The sequence below is a fragment of the Sorex araneus genome, chromosome 10 (genome assembly GCF_027595985.1).
Source record: "Sorex araneus isolate mSorAra2 chromosome 10, mSorAra2.pri, whole genome shotgun sequence".
NCBI lineage: Eukaryota > Metazoa > Chordata > Mammalia > Eulipotyphla > Soricidae > Sorex > Sorex araneus.
Window position 1 is genome coordinate 38,510,223 of NC_073311.1, and position 25,020 is coordinate 38,535,242.

The window sequence follows — 25,020 nt, forward strand, 5'->3', positions numbered from 1 at the left end:
GTATGACTGTTGCTATGGAAATACAAAAAACATCTACTGTGAAAGTATCAAGGGCCTAACCCTCTTTAATTAGTGTGAAAAAGTGATAAGCATGTATTTTTAACAACATTCTATTTTGGTTTAAAATATTATGTTTTTTTAAAAATGAATGAGTACAGAAAATCATGGAGGATAATTTAAAAATAACTTCAAATCTATCATCCACTTTTAAAATTTTGAAGAGTATCTCATATCTTCTCCATGTATTTTACTTTAGAATTTTTCTATCAATGGTATCAATGATATCACATCTTTACATTAATTCTTTAATTTGCTTTATGTAAACCCAAATAATGCTTTAATGATATTTTTGTTTGAAAAATTCGCATTGCCATACTTAATATGTACATAATAATCTCTTTAATATATGTGTTATATAATGATGTATGCACATAACTCAATATTTATTTTGGATCTTGAGGCTGATTGAATCTAGTATATACATATTTAATTCTTTTGCTTTATCTCCTCAAAGTCAATTAGAAGCAATAGGATTTTGAGTTAAAAGTATGTGTGAATTTTCTGTTACAGAGTATGTGTGATATAAAACTTTTAAGTTTAACCATTTTAAATGTATGTTTTAGTGATATTAATTCACACTGTTATGCAGTCATCTCTATCATTCATCCCCAAAATTTTAAAAAATTATTCCCCCAAAATTATTCTATACAGGAACATTATACTTATTGAATAATAACTTTCCCTACTTGACAGCACAGCAGGTAGGGTGTTTGCCTTTGATTCCTTTGTCCCTCTCAGTGAGCCTGGCAAACTACCGAGAGTATCCCACCTGCACGGCAGAACCTGGCAGGCTACCCATGGTGTACTCGATATGCCAAAAACAGTACAAGTCTCACAATGGAGGTGTTACTGGTGCCCGCTTGAGCAAATTGATGAACAATAGGACAACAGTGCTACAGTGCTACTTCTATTCTATTATTTGATTATCTAAGAAGGTCATATAAATAGAATACTACAATATTTGTATTTTTGTGGCTTATTTCCTAGCTCAGTGTTTTCAAAGTTCATCCATGTTGCAGCATGCATTAGTATTTTACTCCTTTCTAAAGTTGAATAATATTCTGTTTTACACACAGAAGATTTGTGTATCAATTCCTCCTTGGATTAACATTTTGCTTATTTATACTTTTGTTCTATTGTCAATAAGGTTGCTATAATGGATGCTTAGATTTCTATTTGAGTGCCTGGTCTCAATTATTTTGAAAACAGGCCTATTGCAAATAGATGTTTAGTAAATATTAACTGTTTAACCATCATTATTTATCATAGTCATTCCTACAATGGTCCTCTCCCATGTATGAATTATTTATCCCTTTAGTCATATAATTCCAATGGAGTTTAGGATTTAATCTTGCTTTGAAAATCTTGAAAGGAAATAAGAGGAATTGATAAAAGAAAGGAATAATTTTCTTCTCCTGTTATAAAATTTATTGTTGAATCCTAGAGGGATTAAGACAGTGTGCAGCATGAAGTCACTGATGAAAGGGCTCTCTATCTAAAAGGTGATTCCCAGTTCAACCCCATGCTAGAATTCCACCCAAAACAAGATTTACTAGTGGTACCTGGTTGGAATATGATTGTCTGTGAGCTTGCTCCCAGAAGTAAACATTAACCAAGTAAAATTTCATCCCTACTGCAGCTACTTTTGTTTCCAGGGTTAAATTTTTTCATATAGTTTGGTCCTTACTGACCTTTCTGAACAGATCTATTGTGGAGTACCTTTACCTGTATTATCTCTCCTTAATTAAAATAATCATTGCCATAGTAGCTTATGCCAAAAAAAGAAACTGAGAACAACCAACAACCAGGAGATGAAGGAAGAGAATGATTGCTCTGCTCAAACCTGTGTAATCTCTGGCCGGCTAGAAGGGAACCCTGGCGGCTCTCTCTGTCTCTGTCTCTGTCTCTGTCTCTCTCTCTCTCTCTCTCTCTCTCTCTCTCCCTCCCTCCCTCCCTCCCTCCCTCCCTCCCTCCCTCTCTCCCTGTGTTTGGTGATCAGTTGCTATTTATTCCATTCTCTCCATGTGCCTGTTCTAGTCTCCCTAAGCTCCCCACTCTAGTCTCACACTGCCCTTCCTTCCCGTCTCCTTTTGTGTCTCCTGCTCATTTCTCTGCTTCCCTCTCGCAGCTGCATCTCGTAGCCTCTTCTCTCGTCTCTCCACACACCTGCTCCTGCATTCTTCCCCTGCATTCTTCTCCCTCTGTCCCCCTTGCTAGTTCTCTCTGCACTCCATCTTGATTCCCTGGTCTCTCTCCTCTCTCTCACCAACTCTCCGCATTGGGGGTAGCCACCACACCTCCTGTCCTGTAGCACAATCAACATAATCAAAATATCAAAAGCCCTTCCTGATCACCAGTCAGGCTCAAGGGAGGGAAATACCACCTAGGGGTGTTTCTTCCTCTCCTTAGTCCAATAACTTAATTAACATCTTAACTCTACTTTTTAATACTAATTATTTTGTATGGATGCAGTAAGAGATACATTAACCTTGTAGGGTGGCTCTCCTGGGGACCTCTTGCCACAGATCTCTGACTAAAGTGCTCAGGCCAGATTAATCTTTCCCAGCCCTAGCACAGGCTAGTCTAGCTGTTACTGTTTGGATCATGAGAGAATTTGTCCATGACCATGCTCTTACCTTATAGTTAAGTATTATGGCACCAAGCCTGGCTCATTTCTATGCCAGGGTAGCTCACAGCTTGCCCTGGGTCTATCCAGTCCCTCGTCGGGACCCTGGTTTTGGGGTACTAGGAAGAGCAACTGAGGCTTATGTCGAAAGAACAGATGCCCAGGAGTGAATATCATTTGGAGTCAATTAACTCCCAAGTTACAAAAGCATAGCATTAGCTGTCTTCCTGTGTCCATATAAAAAGGACATTGCTCTATGCAAAGGACTTAAGGAGAAGAGAAAAGCAATATTCACAAGTTAACAGGGTCTGTTGGGGAAGCAGAGCACAAAGAAAGAAGTTACAAGTAAACAGAGAAATGGGAGCATGTGAAAAACTAAAGCTCGCCGAGGGGCGAGTGCACTCTCGGGCTCTCCGGGTGGCTCTGTCTCACTGCCCACGTTCGGTGCCCTGGAACCGGTGTGTGGACTGGATCGGGATGGCTGGTGGTCAAGGAAAGGCGAAGGAAAAACGAGGACCATGCTGGTTGCTGATTAGTTACCATTTATTCAATCTTTAATCTTCCATCTCCCGCACTCCCAGCGCCGGCCTCTCTGGATCTACTGCCGCCTCCTTCTCTAGTCTCTCCTCTCTTGTATCTCTCATCTCTCTCCGAACCCCTTTTACTCATCATGGCACTTCCAAAGGGCGCAATACATTGACGTCACCAAAGGCACCAAAAGATGTTACAGGAAGAACATTGAGGCAACATATTTCTCTTGTATCTGCAGGCCAATAATCTAGCGCCCCCCCCCCCCCAAAGAAGATACAAAACCAAAACTGAAGCCTTCCTTGGGCTGAAAGCACTCAGATTTACATCCCAAAGACTAGGCTAGGCCAGAGCCTGGAATCTACAATGTCAAGTCAGGCCTGGCTATCACCTAAAATCTGCATGTCAAAGACCAGCCAGGCTTCTTGTGAGAAAAGGAAAACTGCCTCTGAAATTATTTCCAGAAGGCAGCTGAAAAAGGGAAAATATTCCTGTCTGCAGTGCTGGTCTCCAACAGGAGCACTGTTGATGTCGGTGGGCCCCACGGGTGACTTCCATGAAGCAGGGAGGAGAAAGACGCTCACTTTCTCCCCAGCCGCCTCTACCACCTGGGACCCAGAGTTACTGGGTTCTTGTCTTCGCTCACGGAAAAGAATTTCAGGAGTAGACAAGCAGTGAAGTAACAGATTTTATTTAGAGGTTTCTGAGGGAAGGAGGAAGAGATAAGTGGAAAGGAAAAAACAGTAGGAGTAACGTGCTCAAGAGAGAACGCGGGCTTCTCCAAGGGTGGAGGAAGCTCTACACACATCCTAGCACTGGACACGAAAGCATGAAAGTACACATCTCAAGGGGGGAGATGCGGGCGACACATGTGCTCGGGCACTGCATGTGCTCGGCCACGAGGGCACAAGCAGCACATGGGCTCAGACAGCATATGCGCGCACTTCCTTTGTTCAAGGTGTCTTTTATAGAGTCTCTTCAACCTGCCCCCACGTGGGGCTTCTTCCCAGGTAAAAGTCTGTTGCTAAGGAGGTTACCAGGGAGGCTGGGTCTTCTTTAGCCTGGATCACATTTTAATCAGATTAAGGGAGAGGTCGACAGAATTGAAGAACTTCATGGGGAGGGGTCCAACCTCCTCAGGGTCTGCTGAAGGTCTTATAAGGTCTGTTTTCTGTATCCACAAGGTGGGTCAGTCTCAGGATCCTCCTTCCCAGAGACTTTGTTAATCTATGTTTCATTGCCAAGAGCCTTTCCCTATCTACCTGCCTACATCACTGTGATGGGAGTAACCCAATAAACCTAAGCTCCCTGTGGCAAGGCAGAAAGGACAAACCAATATTATCCTACACAAACCTACTTTGTAATTAATTACAAATCCTAAATGATCAAGAACTATAATTTATGGCATGAAAAGAAGAACCATTTCCCTTCATTGCCTCCATAAATTCTAAGTATTTCAACTTTCAAATGTGTGGTAGGATTCAAATATGATCCCCCAGTCTCCTTTCTGTTCTTCTGTGACTGTCCCTGGGAAAGACCTTGGATACAACTCTCTGCCCATTATTAATTATGAGATCCAGCTGCAAACAGGACAGTGACGCTGATATATATGCTATTTCAAAGGCTGCCTAGGAAGAAAAGTTCCTGAAGTCAGCTAAATTATTTTCATATTGGTTCACATAATACAAAAAAGTTAACTTTGTGTGTGTGTTTGTGTGTGTGTGTGTGTGTTTGAATTTAACTGACTAGATTCATATAGGACCAGGATAGAGTGGAGGTTACTGGATACAGAACTTAGTGTGAAATAGAAATGAGCATTCTAGGCCAAAAAATAAGGTACATCACATAAGGAGATTAAAAACTCATTTTCATTGGCTATACGAGAGGATGTGAGCTTTGGGAACAAGAGGCAGCCTGGAGATTTTGTTCTGTTTTATTTTGTGTTGGAGTCACTCCTAGTCATGCTCAGGGCTTACTCCTGGCTCTGTTCTCAAAGATCACCCTTGGTGGTGCTCGGGGGACCCTCTGGGGTGCCGGGGATCAAACCTGGGTCATCTGTGTGCATGACAAGCACTCTACCTGCTGTCCTGTCTCTCCAGCCCAGTTGCCTGGACATTTCTTTTTCTTTTTTTTTTTTTTCAACTGGACAATAATTTTATTTATTTTTTTTTAGGATTGCTATTATTTATTTTTTATTTTTTTAATTTTTTTATTGAGTCACCATGTGGAAAGTTACAAAGTTTTCAGGTTTAAATCTCAGTTATACAATGCTTGAATACCCATCCCTTCACCAGTGCTCATATTCCACCACCAAGAATCCCAGTATAGCTCCACCCCGCCCCCCCACACCCCTAACCCCCCACGCCCCTAGATCCCCCACCCTTAGCCCCCCCTGCCTGTGTAACTAATAAATTTCACTTTACTTTCACTTTGATTGCATACAATATTTCAACAAAACTCACTATTATTGTTTGGAGAGTCTCTCCCCTAAAGTCAGACCTGCTGAAAAGGAAGCATTAGATAATTTGTTTTCCATTGCTGAGGATGAAGAGGTATGAGGTCGAGTGACCACACTTAGCGGCCTCTCAGTTTTGGGTTTCTGTAATTTAGTATTTTAGTAACTAAGTCCAGAGAGAAATCTGCCAGAAGTTGCATCGTTGCCAACTTGTACTTCTCAGTTACATTATATTCCACATATGAGTGCAATCTTTCTATGTCTGTCTCTTTCTGACTCATTTCACTCAACATGATACTTTCCATGTTGATCCATTTATATGCAAATTTCATGACTTCATGTTTTCTGACAGCTACATAGTATTCCATTGTGTAGATGTACCAGTTTCTTTAACCAGTCATCTGTTTTGGGGCACTCTGGTTTTTTCCAGATTCTGGCTATTGTAAACAGTGCTGCAATGAACATAGAAATACATATGCCATCTCTTCTATACCGTTTTGCCTCTCCGGGATATATTCCCAGGAGTGGTATTGCTGGGTCAAATGGAAGCTCAATTTCTAATTTTTTGAGAATCGTCCATATTGTTTTCCAAAAGGGCTGAACCAGTCGGCATTTCCACCAGCAGTGAAGAAGAGTCCCTTTCTCCCCGCATCCACGCCAACACCGGTTTGCCTGGACATTTCTAACTAGAGCTTCAGTTTATTCAGCTCTTCAGACGGACAACATCAGGGCGTGACTCAGAGGGCTGAAGCACATGCTTTATATGTGGGATGCCTGGGCTTGATCCCCGGCACTACAAGGTCCCCTGAGCAGCTCCAGCAGCAGTCCCTGACACTAAGTAGCCCCGAGCGCTGTTGGGTGTGGTCCTTTTAAAAAAGGCAAAATATCATTTTGTGTGGGCTGGAGAGATATAGCACAGCGGGTAGGTTTGCCTTAAACGTGGTCGACCAGGGTTTGATTCCTCCATCCCTCTTGGAGATCCTGATAAGCTACTGAGAGTATCCAGCACGCATGGCTGAGCCTGGCAAGTTCCCTGTGGTGTATTTGATATGCCAAAAACAGTAACAACAAGCCTCATAATGGAGACGTTACTGGTGCAGGCTCGAGCAAATCGATGAACAACGGGAGGACAGTACTACAGTGCTATATGATTTTAGGAGGAATGTTTTTTAGGTCAGGATTCTTATTAAACCTACCATACTACCTAACACAGAATCATGATAATAACAAAATGCAAATATTATGACTAATAGAAACAATATTAATATTTACTGAGCCTATGACAGCCTAGATTCTGTTCATTATTTTAATTACATTATCTTATTTAATTAAAAAAAAAACTAAAAATGTTGGTTACTGTTAGTAGTCTGTTTTAGAGCTGGGGGAATGATACACAGGGCAATTAAACAGCATGTTCAAGGTACCCCCCCAGCTTCTGCGTAAAGACAGCAGGAGTCAAACTGTCTTGCTTAAATCTAGGACTGGCATTTTTTAACTTAACCACACTCAGGAATGGAACACTTCAATTGAACAGTGGAAGCAGATGCGCCAAAGAATTGGGGAGTCAGTGGCAAGAAAGAAAAAGTTGACTGTTAGTGGCAGAAATTTTGGGTCAGAAGACTGGAGAGAAGTCTTGAGAAGAATAACCTGAGGAGTATAGAGTCAATATGGGCACCGGTGTTATAAGATCAGGATAAGAAGAGAGATCTGGGAAAGGAGAGGGGTCTGACAAGAGAAGAGAAGGACAAATGATGCAGCGAGGTCTTCAGGGAGAAGGTCAGGAGCAGAAAGATATTGACAATATTTTGGGCTGTGAGCAGTGAGTTGGCTATAAGCACAGGGGAAAGACCCCTGTTCTCTGAGTCACCGCTAAAGGCAGAAAGGGCTCTGATTAAGTCTATAAGAAAAGGGTGGAAAAGTTGGGACATTCACACCCAATGAGTTTCGCTTTTTCGGTGAGGAGAGGTGTACAGTTGGAGAAGGGCAGAGAGCAAGTTGAGGGCATATCTTCTAAAAGGAGATGAATATTCAATTCATGAAGCTATTGTTATTGAGTGGGATGGGCAAGGGAATTGACCAATGACAAATAGCAGGACTGAGAACCTTAGTTAAGATTTAAAAGGCAGATATTCTTGGGACACTAGGTTACTTGGCTTGTGAATTTTTTGCAAATAGTTCTTGGTTTCCTGGATATAGGAATTGAAAATGTCCACATTTTCCTGTTTTCCTCTTGTAAGTGCAAGAGGTGACAGAGGCCTGTGGGGAGCCAGGTGACAGTGTTTAAGAATCTCCAATGGATTAGAGTAGCTATAAATTTACCCCTCAGAATATCCCCAAATTCCTCTCAGCACTCAGAGAAAGCAATACAAGAGGCTGATGTCTGCCATTATGCTCAAACTCCAATTGAACATAGCACAATTTAATTGTGCAAATGTGTATTTTTTTTCATGTTGAACTTAATTTTAAAAAATCCTGGACAGTGAACTTCTAATGACTTGTCTGATATTATTATATACATAATTCATGTATATTCCTATCAATTTACAAGGCAGAATTGAGACTACCTATGGTCTTCTATTTCTTTTTCTTGAAATGATCATTTTTATGTGTTTATGATCAGATATTGACATCAGTGACATGATGCCCATTGAAGTCACTATAATATTAGTTAAGGAAGTTTTGTAAGAAGTATGGAGTAGATAGAAATACAGCTCAAGCTGGACAAAGATCTGTACCTCCACATCTCAATTTATTTAAAATCACTCTGTTTGGGCTGGAGTGATAGCACAGCGGTAGGGCATTTGCCTTGCATGCAGCTAACCTGGGTTTGATTCCTCCGCCCCTCTTGGAGAGCCCAGCAAGCTACCGAGAGTATCTCGCCCACATGGCAGAGTCTGGCAAGCTACCCGTGGCATATTCGATATGCCAATAACAGTAACAACAAGTCTCACAATGGAGACGTTACTGTTGCCCACTCAAACAAATCGACGAGCAATGGGATGACAGTGATACAGTGATCTCTGAATTATGTCTTATGTATTAATCCTATCATGTGCTCATGAACCCATATAATCCCCATTGTTAGCTGAAAATACTGCTCTACAATGACATCTTAGCGCATTTAACCTCTGCTCATACAACCCAGACTGCCACTTCTTCATCACTCTGAAGTTCAGGGTTCATATCTCTGTTAATACAAATTTTTATAAAAGCATGTTATAATGTCATGCTTCCATATATGTTTTTCCTACCAAGGCAGATTGGGAAAGGTTCAGTGCCTTCCCCAACTTTGCCCCTGAAAAGATGTTTAATAAATATTAGTGAAATGAGTGAATGCTCCTGAGGCAACTTCCAGAGATCCTCTTGGTTTGCCCCTAGTAGCCCTATCACAAAGAGTAACCTTGGGCCCATCAACTTCATGCATTTTACAGTAAATATTTTTCCTGTGTCTTTGTTATAACCATTGATCTAGAAATTGAGATAGAGTAAAAGCTAGAGTCTCTTTCTTCAAGAAGGGTGCAATTTAGTGGGGAAGACAGATTGCTCTCTAGTGTGGAATAGAGGACAAGGTTCACCTTTCCTCAGCAGCTAACATCGCTAATATCCTGACATTATCTTGAGTAGCTCAGAAGTTGAGTCATTTCTCCTTGATATCCTTTAACAAATGTCACTAATTTTCTGTAAGAAATCAATGTTCATAGAAGCACCTATGGCCCAAAGTTAAACATTTTTATTGCATCAGAAACTGATTAGAAATCAGTAAAACACTCTTAGGTAGATGTGAACAGGATCAAAAGCATTTGTGGATGTGTTTCCCTTTGATTAGGAAAACTTTGGAAGATGGGGCAGAAAACAGGAAGTTCTAGCTTCAGCTGTAGGTTCTCTCTTGAGGACATGATTCATGTCTTTGTTCACCAGTCTGGAGGGAATGAGACAAACCCAAGATTAGGGTACAGAACAAATAGAGGAGTTAGAAAATAATAACTCAGTTCAGTTTCAGACATCACTTGGCCTGCTGGGGGATGAGAAACTCCGAGCCCTTCCTCCAAAGAGGCTGGCAGTGTAGAAGGGAAGGTGCGGCCTAATTAGACACAAAGAGAAGTCAGTGGTTCATAAAGGACCTATGTCACCGGCTGGTAATGGTTACAGTGGAGACTGGCAAAGCCCAGCATCTGTGCTGTTAAATGCCATCATCTGTCTGGAGCCAGCACTGGGCCTTGTCCGAGCTGGAGACTCCTGGCTACTGAGCTGAGGGTTGACTGCTGAGCAAGTCAGGGCTGGGGAGGCCGTGTCGCATGCCAATGAAGGGAGAGGAAGGAGAGACCTCTTGCCTGTCTACACATCCCAGCACAGCCCTGGCTTTTGTGGTCACACAATCTCTGGCCAGTCTCTGGACCTCAAGGTTTTGGTTTCCCTATTGGGGAATTGGAAATAAAAACAGTATTTACCATGCAGGCTTGGTGTGCAGGTAAAGTGAGTTCTTTCTGTATGTTCTTAGAATGGTGAGTGCCTGGCACACAAAAAGCAAAATTCATTTCTATTATTATCATCTAAATGTTTGCTGAGTTCACATGGAGTTGGATCTTGGCAAGTAAATTTGCTTCCACCAGGAGGGCCTGGCACGGAGGGACAGCAGCGTGCCTGAGATGTGGGCTCTGAGTTCATTCCCCAAAGAGAGCCTGGCAGCAGGTGCGGATTAGCAATGGCTGCCTGCCCTGCTTGTGACCACACAGCGTCCCCATTCTCATCCGCTCTACTCCGGTGAGAAGCATTCAAGCGTATGGCATCAAATAATCCCTATTTCATTAGGCTCAGTGACTCTGTGGGCCATATATTTGAAAAGGTTTTAGCAGGACAACTTGTCTCTAGTATTTTACTTTATGACATCTTAGCTGGGTTATCAGTTTAGAAGACTGGGAGCTTCATGATGATTCTCCTGTTGGTAGCTTGAGTTCCTGAAGATCCAAATGCTCATTGATTCTGGTACTTGATGGTCTTTGTTGCTTGGAGACTGAGAACCTGGCTTCTGTGGCTCGGTGACTGGTGGGGTCTCTCTCTGGCACGGTTAGTGGGTTTCAAGTAGAAAGCTCCCAAATGGACCAGGCAGAAACTCTTTCATCATTTACATTCTGGCTTTGGATATCTCAACTCCATTCTTTTCAAGGTTTGATACAGATGCCAACTCTTTTTTTTTTTTTTTACTTTTTATTAGTGAATCACAGTGAGGTACAGTTACAAACTTATGAACTTTCATGTTTGCATTTTGTTTACATCCCTCCACCAGTGCCCTTTCTCCTCCACCAATGATCCCAGTATCCCTCCCACCACCTCCACCCCAGCCCCCACTACCCCACCCTGCCTCTGCAGCAAGGCATTCCCTTTTGTTCTCTCTCCTGTTGGATGTTGTAGTTTGCAACAGAGGTATTGAGTGGCCATCATGTTTGGTCTATAGCCTACTTTTGGCACGCAGCTTTCAACCCCAGTGGGTCCTCCCAACATTCTCTATTAGGTGTTTCCTTCTCTATCTCAGTTGCCTTTTCCCTCGGCATGTCATGCCACTGCCAAGCAAGTGAAAAAAGAGATAAATAAATGGGACTATCTTAAACTAAGAAGCTTCTGCACCTCAAAAGAAACAGTGACCAAAGTACAAAGACAGTCTACAGAATGGGAAAGGATATTCACCCAATACCCATCCGATAAGGGTTTGATATCAAGGATATACAAGGCACTGGTTGAACTCCACAAGAAGAAAACTGCCAACCCGATCAAAAAATGGGGTGATGAAATGAACAGAAACTTTCTCAAAGAAGAAATCCGAGTAGCTCAGAGGCACATGAGAAAATGTTCTACATCACTAATCATCAAGGAGATGCATATCAAAACAACAATGAGATATCATCTCACACCACAGAGACTGGCCTATATTCAAAGAAACAAAAGCAACTGGTGTTGGCAAGGATATGGGAGAAAGGGAATCTCCTTCACTGCTGGTGGGAATGCCGACTGGTGTAGCCCTTTTGGAAAACAATATGGACGATTCTCAAAAAATTAGATATTGAGCTCCCATTTGACCCAGCAATACCAATCATCAGGAATATATCCCAGAGAGGCAAAAAGGTATAGTAGAAATGACATCTGCATGTGTATGTTCATTGTAGCTATTTACAATAGCCAAAATCTGGATAAAAATGGAGTGCCCAAAAACAGATGACTGGTTAGAGAAACTTTGGCACATCTACACAATGGAATACTATGCAGCTGTTAGAAAAGATGAAGTCATGAAATTTGCATATAAGTGGATCAACATGGAAAGTATCACATTGAGTGAAATGAGTCAGAAAGAAAGAGACAGACATAGAAAGATCGCACTCATCTGTGGAATATAAAATAGCAGAATGGGAGATTAACACCCAAGAGTAATAGAGATAAGAACCAGGAGGTCTGCCCCACAGCTTGGAAACAGATTCTACCTCTTGAGAGCAGAAATATCAATGCCAAATTACAGGTGAGACATATATATACATATATATACATATATATATGGGCTACACTGGAGCGATAGCACAGCGATAGAGCGTTTGCCTTACACGCAGCTGACTTGGCTTTGATTCCTCCAGAATCGGAGAGCCCAGCAAGCCACCGAGAGTATCTCGCCCGCACAGCAGAACCTGGCAAGCTACCCGTGGCGTATTCAATATGCCAAAAACAGTAACAACAAGTCTCACGATGGAGATGTTATTGGTGCCCGCTCGAGAAAATCGATGAGCAACGGGATGACAGTGACAATGACAGTGACAGTGACAATGATATGGGCTAGGAGCTACTATTGCAGCTTTTTTTTGAGGGTAGGGACACTATCCAAGAACATCCTTAATTTTTAGACCCATTCTTCCTCTAACTGGTGACTGCTCCTGACAACCTGATCAGGTGATTCTTTTGTTTGTGTGTTTTGGAGGCATGCCTGACATATGGGCTTAGTCCTGGCTCTGCATTCAGAAATATCTACAGGTGGTGCTCCAGAGACCATATGGGATGCCAGGGATAGACCATGGGTTGACCACATGCAAGACAAGTACCTTACCCACTATACTAGCTCTCTAGCCCCATTCTCCGGTGATTTTTAAGATAATTTAGAAACTCCCTCCAATTGTTATGGATTTGCTAAGCATGTTCATTTCCAGAAAGTAGAGGATAAACTAGATGGATCCTAAAAGCTCCCTTTGAACTGATCTGTTCAGTTCCCTATTTCTATGGGACAACTTGACTCCTCTTCACTTGTTTTTTCAGAATCTGAAATCCTAAGGAGGGGCTATGTGGTAGCCTCTTCAACTTCCTTTGACTAATCTCAGTAAATAACAATATGCCTTTTGTTTTCTTTTTTTAATCAAAATCTCTTCTAAATGGTAACCAATGGCAGCAATGGAAAACTCCTTTAAATTGTAGGCTGTGAGCCTGTGTGTCACTGAATGGGAGTGGAAGGTCATGAAAAATTTAACAACTGTAAAAGGTTCTGAGTGCACAATGACTGAAAATGATTTCAAAATCAACCACATCTTGAATTCAACATATTTCTGGCAGTGCTCACCCATATTGCAATTTTTGAGTGAAAAAGGACCATGGGTGGAATAAGTTTAAGAAGCCTTATTTAGAGCATTGAGCTCAAGGTTCTACATAGACTATAGCAGATATTTACTAATCATGAAGAAATAATTCTATTAACATTACTTTTTTTCCCAGTTCACTTGAAAGTTGCAGGTCTTCCTTTTTCTTTTCTGGTCCCCATTAAGAGCTGTCTGAATAGATTTTTATGGACATCTCAGAATTACATCTTTCTTTCTTACATGAGACATTATCATTCTGTCCTCAAGTGAAGAGTATCCTTTGTATGTAAGTTCAGGAGACATCCACTTAATATTCTTATATTCTTTTGAAGACAATGCCGGATGACATCAGTCCCACACTGCTTTTAAAACACAGCGCTGACTTTGATCCATCCTCTCACCGCTCACTTCTAACTGTCAAATTTGGCTATGGGAGAAAAGAAAGCCCTTAAGAAAAGGCCAGGCTATTAATGTGCTCTTCAAAATGCTAAGAAAAGGCTAAGCTGTTTATAGCATTTTCAAAATGCTCATCTCTCGGAGCTTTGCCAGCAATTGTGTCAAGGTGAAATACGTTCTTGCTCATCAAGGAACCGAGAGCCTTTGTATTCTCTGTGCTCAAAGTACTGGTCCTGCTTTTGTGAGACGTGCAATTTGGGAGCATAATGATACCTGGATATAATTTAAACCAAAATATAATCATGAACCTGATAGTGTGTATTTACTGTGAAAGTGGTGAGAAGTGTGTGCATGGCTTGCTAAGCGAGCCCGGCTTCACTGGAGATAAAAATGCATTTCAGAAGGAAAGGGACAGCTTCCTGAAATTGAGTCACTTTTCAGAACTTCTAAGCAAGGCTATCATTAGCAAATCTATTCACTGCTTCTATTTTGCTGAAAACTGAGTTAAATGTTTAGTTTCATTTACTTTGTTGTTAAATGGCTATGTCTGAATTAGAAAACTCTTAACAAAAAGGATTCTGTTTTCCATTTTTAGGTAGACCTTGATTTTTGCCTCCTAGAGATGAGTTGATTGATAAGACTCTGAAAATTCTTTTGACAAATCTTTTTTTGACAAATATATTTTAATAAATGCACAAAGATAGCATAGGGGGGCATTTATTTACCCACTTCCTTGTTCTCTTTGGACATTGGCTATTTGAGATTTTTGTACTGAATCTTTGTTACTGTTGCAGTTTTACCTGACATCATTGCACATGTTTTTGGTTTGCGTGTGTGTGTGTGTGTGTGTGTGTGTGTGTGTGTTATTCTTTATTAGGTGTATCCACCATACATGAAGAACTAAAGAATAGAGAAGTAAAATAACTTAATCGGGGTCACACAATCAATAAGATCAATAAAGGATGCAACTAATAATTTAATCATGTTTCTATCCAGGGAGATATATTACTTTTGCTCTTATTCCACAAGCATCTCAGGCAATGAATGCCATTGTGTTCTTTTCTTGGTTACATGTGATAGCACAGTAGAGTTGCAAGTTGTAATCCCTGTTCTGCCCTAGTGGACAGGCCACTAATCATTAAAAGCTTTTGGTCAATTTGATTCTGTTGGAGGTCTTGGAAGTAACATATCTCTGTGAACAAAAACCTGATTTGATTCTTGGTTCCCTTACCTATTGATTTGTGACCACACACAACTTATTTTGCTTCTTGGTCTTGCAGTTCCTCTCCTGGGCCTTGGCAAGGGCTACTCCTAAGAAAAGATCACATAGAGAACACGACACAGAGTGTGGGGTCTGTGCAATGCCAGTGGTTAGGATTCAGAACAAAAATACAAATAAAAACTTTCCCATTTCAGTCTTAACCTAATATGAAATGAGTTACTGACTACTAGAAACTATTCAGGCTCTTGACTTACCTAAAGATTTTATATTTTCCAGAAGATTTGTTCTTAATATTCTTCAACTGTATTTCTGTACTTACAATTTTTCTTTTACAATATTAGCAGACTCACAGTTTTAAGAAACAATGATATAATAGGATAATATGTATAATTAAGAATTATGGCACACTTTCATACCAGGCTACTGATATTAAAAAAATGAGGATATAGACCAATTTTTGTCTCTGCAGTCTTTGTTGTTTTTGTTTATAACTATCGAACCTCCTGTCCCCTACCCTTATTCCTGACTGATGGACTGTATTAATCAATCCTCAGTTTTTGTGATTTTATTGTTTCAAGAATAGGACAGAAAGTACCATACAAGGGTTGGAGCATCAGCTCATAAGTAACCTGGATCACATCCTTAATGCAAGAAGCCTGGGCTGTATCCTTGACACATTCCCCACCCCCCCCCCACGCCACCCCAGGCTCCACCCAGCACAAGGAGAAACCCTAAAGCACCAAGTTGGGACTTGCCCCTGAGCACACAGGATGTAGCCCCCAAACAAACAAGCAAAAGTGGAGCCAGACATAATTTGGGGAATTGGTAACTCTGATTCAGCACCATTCCTCACAAAGTCATTAAACTATGTTTTCGAAAAGCCCCAAATCCTTGTGGTTATTGACACATTTGATTTTAGTCATGTTGTTGTCATTAGCCAAAGCATGTGCCATGCCGGGCATACAGGACGTGTTCTGGAAGGCTCAGGGGTGGATTCTGTTTGACTTCTACCCATTCTCCTTTCTTCCTTCTCTTCCTCCTCCTCCTCCCTTTCTTCCCCACAGCATCTCATATATTTGAGCAGATCAAAACTGCTCACTCAACTAGGATATACTCAAAGAGTTCAGTGAAGTGATTTTGTTGTTAGTTGTAGGCTCTGTTAGACTCTCTCAGTGTTGGTGACATGATATGGCTGGCTGGCACCTGCTTGTGGTGTAGACTGAAGTGATGGCAATAGTTTGCATGAGCAGAGTTTCTTCCCACACTGTGTGCGTGAGGTCTGCCCTCCAGTGAGCTGCTTGCGGTGTGCGCTGCTTGCCAACAAAGCTCATCGCACTTTGATTCTAAGCCACAAAGTCCACAAAGTACGAAACGCAGACTTCAGTTCAGTCTTTATAAAGGCTTTGCTCTAAATAAAGAGCCTCCTGTTTCTAGTCGCCAGATGTTAAGCTCAGCAAGAGCTTTCATAAAAAAAAGGAAGAAAAGAAAAAAAAGCATCAGAAAATGCCAAGTATTGTTCAAACTCTGGAGTTTTTCATTTCTGAGTCTCGGCTCAGAAGCACACAGGAAGCCCCAGTAGCCCTTCTGGAGGAAACCCAGCTTCAGCAAGCCCAGTGCCAACATCTCCTTCCTGTAACTCTGCTGCTGAGGTGCAAGTCTTGACCTTTCAATGCAGTTAAACCCTTCTTCAAGTGGAATTTCTCTCTATTTACACGTACAAGAAGCGGGCAAACTTGCCATAACTTTTGTGAATTTATCAGTGTCAGTGAGATTTATTTCTTTCTCAAGCACAGTCCAGACACAGAATGGAAACTCTCCTTCCACTAATAACAATGCTGTTTGAACAGAGGCCTCCAAGGTCACCACTGCAAAAGAGAGAGCTGAAGAGCTTTGTGGGATGCTTCCAAGTAAGGTGCCCCTGCCTTCCTGTTTGCCTGCAACAGTAGCCATGTAGGATTGTTTATTTGGAGTAATAAATATAACTTTTATGCTCAAAAGTGTCCCAATTTAAGCAGTAAATGACAGTGGCCACTTCTAAGAGCCAGCTCATAATTTCTGCTCATATCTTATTGGTCTCACCCTAAGAAACAAGGAAGAGAATTAGAGACACAAGCATAGATCTAATCATTTAGGCTACAGTAGGCATTTGAGGGAATGCTGTGAATTTTTATAGAAAAGTGATTCAGCAAATTTGGTGAACAAAATTCTGTTGCACATTTGTAACTATAATATTTGTATTAACTGAACTATCATATTTGGTTATGTATTATTGTAGACTGAGTCACAACTTCCCCCCTCTGCCCCCACAAGATCATTGCATGTCTAACCCCCAGGAACCTGTTGCTTTATATAACAAAAGGAACTTTGCAGGGTTGATCCTGTTAAGAATACTGAAATGGGGACATTTTCCTGGATTATGCAGATGTGCCCTAAATGTCATCCTGAGAGTCCTTAGAAAGGGAGGCAGAACGTGATTGACAACAGAATAGGCAAAGGTGAAGTGATGATGGAATGAGATTGGAAGGAGGCCCTTTGAAAATGGAAGAGGGGGCTGTAAGTCAGGAAAGGCAGGGGGTGCCCCAGGAGCCACAGAATCAGGCTTTCACTCAGGCCCCCAAAAGGATCTAGTCCCGCTGGCACCTTGGCTTTAGTGCAGTGAAACTGAGTCAGCTTCCTTATATTCTGGGACTGAAAGAGAATGCATTTGTGTTGTTGCAGGCCACTGAGTTATAGTGAATTTGTTTCAGCAGCATTAAGAATTTAATACATATAGGCATTCTGACCATTAAGCATGTGACTGAATTTTTGTTTCTTAGAGGGTACTGTCAGCATCCTTACTTTATATGTGAGAAATTGAGGCCCGGAAGCCACTTGTCAAAGATTCCACAGCTAGTGTGAGAGCCAGGAATCTGACTGGCTGCTCAGAACTTATCTCTAACCACTCTACAGTACTGCTTTATCCCCACTGCCCTACTGTTTTCTCAACACTCTCTGCTTGATCCATAAATGAGAAAGTATTCTTGGTCCCTGCTGCCTCTCCTTTCTCCCCTAGGTTCAGCGTCCAGTATCTCTCTTAGACTTTAGCGGTATTCTGGTTAAACCACATTTTCCTGGCTCCAACTTTTGGAAATGTTATGGAAACTACTTTATTTCCATCAAGACTTCGACAGGGACTCTCTAAAGTAAAGTTAGACCTCAGATGAAATTATCAAATTTCTTAATATTTAAGTTCAGAAGAAGATATTATTTGAGGGGAGATATTATTTCTAAACCTTCTTCCTACTCTTCAATTTCTAATTTTCCTCCTTATACTCCAGAGGCAGAAATGTTCCTGTGGGTAATCAAATAAAGTGATTAATAGAAGTGATCCTGTAAAAATATTATGCTTGCTTTACCATGACCCAGAAAAAAGAAAAAGAGGCATCTGGAAATTTGGTGTAACAATTCCTACTTAACAGCAGAGAAGCTGCTTGTCTGGCATACGGCCAACCCTACTTTGATCCCTAGCGCTGTCCATGGTCCCCTGAATACTCCTAGTGGTCACTGCTGAGCCCTGAAGCCCTGAAACCACTTGTCAAAGATTCCACAGTTAGTTAGTGTGAGAGCCAGGAACTTGGCTGCTCAGAACCTGTCTCTAACTACTCTACAGTACTGCCTGATTTAAGTCAGGAATAACCCCTGAGCATGGCCAAGTGTGGAACAACCTCTCATCTCAAAAAGGTACCCAGGAATCATCGTTAATACTTTACTCCCCTTCGCTGTGTCAGTTGTGAACTAGTATTCATTTGGCCATATTGCCACTGGTTTAATGGTTCTGTAGTTAACTACAGAAAATATCTATGCCTGACACAGCCTGAGACATTCAGATTTCACCTCCAGGAGTGAATAACTCATTTCCAAAGCACTGGGAATGTGCTGACTACCGTCAATTCCTAATCTTCTATAGGACATATCCTTCAGAAGACCTCTTTTGGGGTGGAAATTCAGTGGCTGATTCATTGGGATGCAGAGACCTAAACCCCCTAGCACAGAATGATTTGGGACAACTCACAAGGATGAGTTCAGCGATAAAGCTCCCTGTAGGGTACCTAAGCTCTTTGGTATGATTATGTTGCAGTCTATTTTCACACTATGTCAATCCTGCCTTCTTCCCTTGTCCCATGGGTATCAATCCCAAGAGCATTCCCTATAAACCATCTGAAAAATAACTTCCATCTCATTGGCTGTTTCCCAGGAATCCAAACTGCAACAATGGGTATAAATAATGAAAAATGAAAACCTAGTAATGAATAAATCATAGAACCTATTTAGTCATCATTTATTAAAATCACAAAATTTTTAAGAAGTAAGAAACATAATTTTGGTCATAACTTATTTTCTGATGTGGAATTTAAAGAGAAACATCACATACACCCTTTCATGATTAAAAATATATTCTACAATGTGATGCATAGTTGAATCACATTTTCTGTTGACCTTTAACTGTTAACTTACAAATGAAGCAAATTCTGAAGACAAAGACTGCAGCCTAGATCCAATTGTCAATAAATGAAGATCTCCTTTCTTAGAGAAACTATTTTTTCCAGAGTAGAAAACAATGACTTGATAAAGCTTTAAGACCATAAAGTGAAATGTGATCACATATAAGTACAGTGTCAGAATTTGTACTTTCACATCTCCAAAGAGAATAAGAAAGAGACATTCCACTTTACAACATAGAAATAAGCTCTTGTGTTCAATCTTTTTCGACGACTATTCAAGAAATCTTTCTTCCTGTGACTCTCCCCCAAATACCTGATGAGCACTGAGTTATTTGCCCTGAATTTGTATCTTGCCTATGTACCTTCTTCACTTTATTGTTGGTTGGATGACTTAATTCTTCCTATACTGGTTAGAGACTTTGCTGTTTTATGGAAAGTTTGTCCTTTTTGAGAGCTTTTATTTATACTTTAGATGGTGAGAAATACTTTCCGGGGAGAGCAATAAAACACCTATACTTTTTGTGCAATAGGGTGTCTGTGACTTTAAAGAGTTTTTTCTCTGGGTTTTAGAGTCTTGAGTAGTAAGAATGAGCCTGGCTATGAGTACTCTAAAATGTGTGCAATTTTCTTTGGGATCCATTGTGTTGTAAGAATTGCTTTCTTAAATAGATCCTTATAAAACTCATAAACTCACAATGGAGATAGCACTGCTATCATTTCTCATTAAGCTTTATCATTCTCATTCTCATAACTCCTTTGATAGAATTGGGGTAGGGTATAGAGGTTTGCATGAGCAGACTGGTTGCCAATAAAGAAGAATACAGGTAGTACATAGGTTCGAAAGACACTCAATTGATGAATGTCATTCTGATTTTCATTTTGCACCATTATTCTTGCACCAGTTCTACAGTTGTCTAACACTGAATATTCAATGAGTCAATTCAGTTCTGATGCTTTTATGCAGAGGTAGCCCGACTCCTCAGATTAAAGGCTTCACCTCACTTGAGATGCTAGCTGCAAGTGAGTATCCAGGCTACCCACACTTCTGGCCAGCCTACAAATTCAGGTGTTTCCACAATCCCATCTTAGGGTCAGCAGTTCAGGAGAGGGACTCACAAAATTCAGTAAGGCACCTGAGATAGAGAAGGGACCATTATGACAAAGATAGTTGGAAATGATCACTCTGGATAATAACTGTGTGCTGAAAATAGGTAAAGGAACAAACACGATAACCTCTCAGTATCTGTACTGCAAACCCTAATGCCCTAAATCTAAGTACCTCTCCATGTCACAACTCACCTTCCCAAGGTTTTTTGGAATTTCTTCATATGAATTATTATGAGACAAACACCAATATACTTTTTCTATATCACAAATATCAACGGTGGATATAATATATAATTTATTTTAAAATATGCATCCCGGGAAGTGTAGTCTTTTTAAATGTATACTCTCATGGAGATGCTCACCATACATTCTAAAATAAGAGGGCATCATTCAGAATGTATTTTTGGTCTCTTTCAGAAGGAAAACAGGGTCCCCTGTGACACTGAAATGCTTTTGTGTAAACTGAAACATTTGGCCTTCTGTACTACAGAACACTGTGTTTGCATAAGAGCTGTTCTTTTTCAGAAGGTGAACTAAGCATAGATGTGCCAGGAAACACCTCAGACCTCCAGGGCTCTGTGATCATAGAGTGATGATGATAAAGACAACTTTGCAGCAAATAAGGATATTAGAAATTACAAACAGAGTATAGGAAAGAAAGAACTTTTGCAGGAAATTGGTCCAAATAATACTCTACAGAATAGACCAAAACCAACTGACCTAAAATCTCTTATCACCTTTCTTTTTTTTTCTTTTTTATGTAGGAGTACTGCTATTTATTCTGTCATTGGTTAAGCTGTTTGAGTTACTCCACATTACTTTTTTTTAAAATTGAATCACCATGAGATACAGTTAGTTACAAAGCTTTCATGTTTGGGATTCAGCCATACAATGATCAAACACCCATCCTCCGCCAGTGCACAATTTCCACCACCATGTCTCCAGAATATCTCCCTCCTGCCCCATCCCAGTCCTCACCCTGCCTCCATGGCTGGCAGTTTTCCCAAATACTCTCTCTACTTTGGGGTATTATGTTTTGCTCAAATTTTCCCACCACCATTCAAGCCTGCCTGCCAGGGGCAGATGCTATTTATTGTTTGTTTCTCATTTTGAATATCTTGAATGTCTCAGCTGCATGTTTCTGGAATCCTAGATTGTAAATGGTTGGGTTCCAGAGACATTTCTGTAGGGTACTATTCCATTTTGGGATTCAATTGGGCATCTCTGGACCAGGGCTGTTGGTGCTCTAAGATGGCGCCTGGAGACACATTGTGGGGGTGACAGCCAGGCCAACGAGCAGGCCGGGAGCTGGGGAGGGACAGCCCAGTGTCTCTGCCATCATGCGGTGTGGAGATTTAGTCCTGGAATCCACATACCTGGGCCTTGCTTGTGGAAGCTCTTGGTTGCTGGGATTTCATCTGGAGTAGGTAGGGAGAGTGAACCTGCTCCATCTGCAATGCCCTGGTGAAATTGGCTCAGTATGGGGCCCGGAGAGATCTCCGGCTCTGTGGTGTCTTCTGGGACTTGCTGCTGTGTCTCTGGCTTTGGATCTCTTTCAAGATTTATTTATGTTCTTTGAAGCAAAGCCAGTAATAGAGTTCCCAAGGTGGCACTGGAGTTGGTTTGTGGGAATGGCTGCCAGTGCTTTCATGTGTATTGGGAAGTTGTGGGAGGTAGCCCACCCCAACTCCATGAAAGCCTGGAGATTTCAGTCATAAAACCCGCATACCGAATTTTCAGCAGAGTATATCTTGGTGAGGTTCGGCTAGAGACAGTGGAGTCAGACAAGGGGTATGGCAGCGATTTTAGATTGTAAAAGCAAGCGGCTACTGGTGGCTCTGCTTGGGCAGGCACAGGCCAACCTGCCCCCCTCCGATTTACCTCAGTCTGTTCAGCCATGCATGGGTCCAAGATTAACCTTGGCTTTTGTTCTCTTTCAAGATTTATCTATGAGTCTCTAACATAAGGCATATAATTGAAATTGTATACCTGAGTCAGAGGTGGTTTGTGGGCATGGCTCCCACATACCTAATTTTTGGACATTTAATTTCTTGGTAAAGTTGGCCCCAAGTTGTTGGGGTCCAACCAAAGGCACAGGGGCAATTTTGGGGTGTCAGGAAGACTGAAGGCACCATCGGTCTGCTGTTGCACTGTCCTCATAGGTACAGGTTGACCTGTTGGCAGCATCATACCCCCTCTTCTCACCTTTCTAAGGGTTGGATACTGTATTAGACTGGGAAGAATAACATGTATTGGTGTTGATATTGCCATTCTCCTGGTATCATATAAAGTAAAATCACGATCACAATCACAAAATCCCGTTGATTGTCCAGTGGCTCGAGCGGTCTCAGTAACCTCTACATTCGTCCTATCCCCGAGATCTTAGAAGCCTCTCTCTTCTCGGCCTTCCCAATGATGCCACATCAGGGTCAGGGGAATGAGATACAGCTGGTTACTGGCTTTGGCATATAGATACACCATGGGAAGCTTGCGAGGCTGTCCCATGTGGGCAGGAAGCTCTCAGTACCTTGTGAGTTTCTCCCAGAGGGAAGAGTAGGTTATAAGAGAGCTTACTTTTAAGTCTCTGGATATTGGCCGTTGATGGGATTACACACACCTGGGTTCCTCTGCCGGTACTTTCATGCATGAGGCCTGTCCAAACGTGTGGAGAGGGGCCTTGAGCATGGCTGTGACTGGGTTCCGGTGGTCTTCGGCCGCTGGGAGCTCTGCTCGGGGCAGGGAGGGAAGCTGGAGCCCATCCCCTCCGAGGAGCCCTGGGGAAGACAGCCAGGTGTGTGGGCAAGAGACTCTTATAAAAAGTACAGTGAAACAAAATGTATTCACTTAATTCTCATCTAGAACTTTAATTAAAGGGGTCATCAGTCATTCATAATATTGATTTTAAATAAACTAGTATTATATTATCCTTCTGATTTGAAACACTTATTTTACTACAGTATGAAAAAATCCAATTGCTCATTTACTAAAGAGACTCAGATAATGTATTAAGAAGAAGTATAGACAAATTTACTGTCACTGTCACTGTCATTGTCATCCCGTTGCTCATCGATTTGCTCAAGTGGGTACCAGTAATGTCTCCATTGTGAGACTTGTTACTGATTTTGGCATATCGAATATGCCACGGGTAGCTTGCCAGGCTCTGCTGTGTGAGCGATATACTCTCTATCGCTTGCTTGCCAGGCTTTCTGAGGGGGGTGGAAGAATCAACTCAGGTCAGCCGCATGCAAGGCAAACACCCTACGGCTGTGCTGTCACTCCAGCCCAGACAAATTTACATGTGAGAAATTTACATGTAGAATACTGACTGAAAATATACGTGCTATACTTTCTTAAAGCTGTTAATTTATTATTTCATGACAGCAATTGTTTGTGTTTTAAGGCTGTTGAAAGAAGGCAAAATTAACCTCATTTATATTACAAGAATCTCAAGAGCAGGCAAATTTAATTGAGTAGTGGACATTTTACTTTCCCACTTTTCAGTTGGCCATAAACATTTAGAAAAGCAGCTGACTTATAGAAAGCAGGAAGTGGTCTCAAAATAAGTGCTCAATAAAAGAATTATTAGATTAAGAAAGAATTTATTTGAAAACTATGATTTTTTAAGGACAATTATTGAAATTAAAGAACTGAACTAATAAAATCTTTCATTAGGATCAAATCTAGTTTTTAGCAGAACTCATAAGATAGTTGGCAAATAACGTTCAACTCCTTAAGAACTTTCAAAACTCTCCAAAACAAGTTCAAGACCCAGCAAAATTATAATGAGCCCTTTCAGTGTCCCCAACTTGATGACCTTTCTTTGCCTTTATATGATTTCAAACTTTTATCCTCCCTGGGCAGTCAAAACCAGCACTATTTCTTTGATATTGCTCTCTAACATATAACCCACTTGAAGTAATTATAGGCTGCTACCTGCCAAGATATTTCCTTTGTTTTTGCAAATCCTTTTTTTTTTTATTCAAATAAGGTGAGGGTGGGTGACCCTCAGGGAGAGGAATTGTGATTTCCCTGGACCTCCTGTACCTTATCTTGAACAATTTGGACTCAAAGCTACTTATAAGTTATAAATTCTTCCCTATGATTATACCCTTGCCAGTCAAGTCTTCATTGAATGGAAATTAAAGAAATTTAGTGAAGTTTATCTCAACTTGAGAAATTCTCTGTGGAAGATCTAGACACTTCCCCAAGTTTCCAAAAGTTGAAACTAGGAAAGCATCCCATCTCAGTGAGCACATAGAAGGAGAGGAACACTGAAGTCCAGAGGGATGGAATGGAGAAGATGCGTGTGTGTGTGTGTGTGTGTGTGTGTGTGTGTGTGTGTGTGTGTTGGGGGGTACTTCGCAGTGGGCAGAGATGGCATGGGGTTCAGAGGGCACTTAGGTAGTGGGGTCCCCAGGGTATGTTTTGCTGAGTGGCCAGGAACAGTCCTGAGAGCTAGTCTGTTCTGAAGTGGAATAGGTCATTTCAAGTCCCCACGCCTCATAGAGGTGTTCACAGTGCAAAGAAATTGTGTGGCTTCAGCT

The 25,020-nt window shown here is 41.3% G+C and overlaps 1 protein-coding gene across 1 annotated transcript in view; it reads left to right on the top strand.

Moving 5' to 3' along the window:
- The window catches only part of CFAP54 (cilia and flagella associated protein 54), a 330,907-nt gene that overhangs the window by 298,274 nt on the left and 7,613 nt on the right, over positions 1-25,020 (top strand). The window lies entirely within an intron of this gene.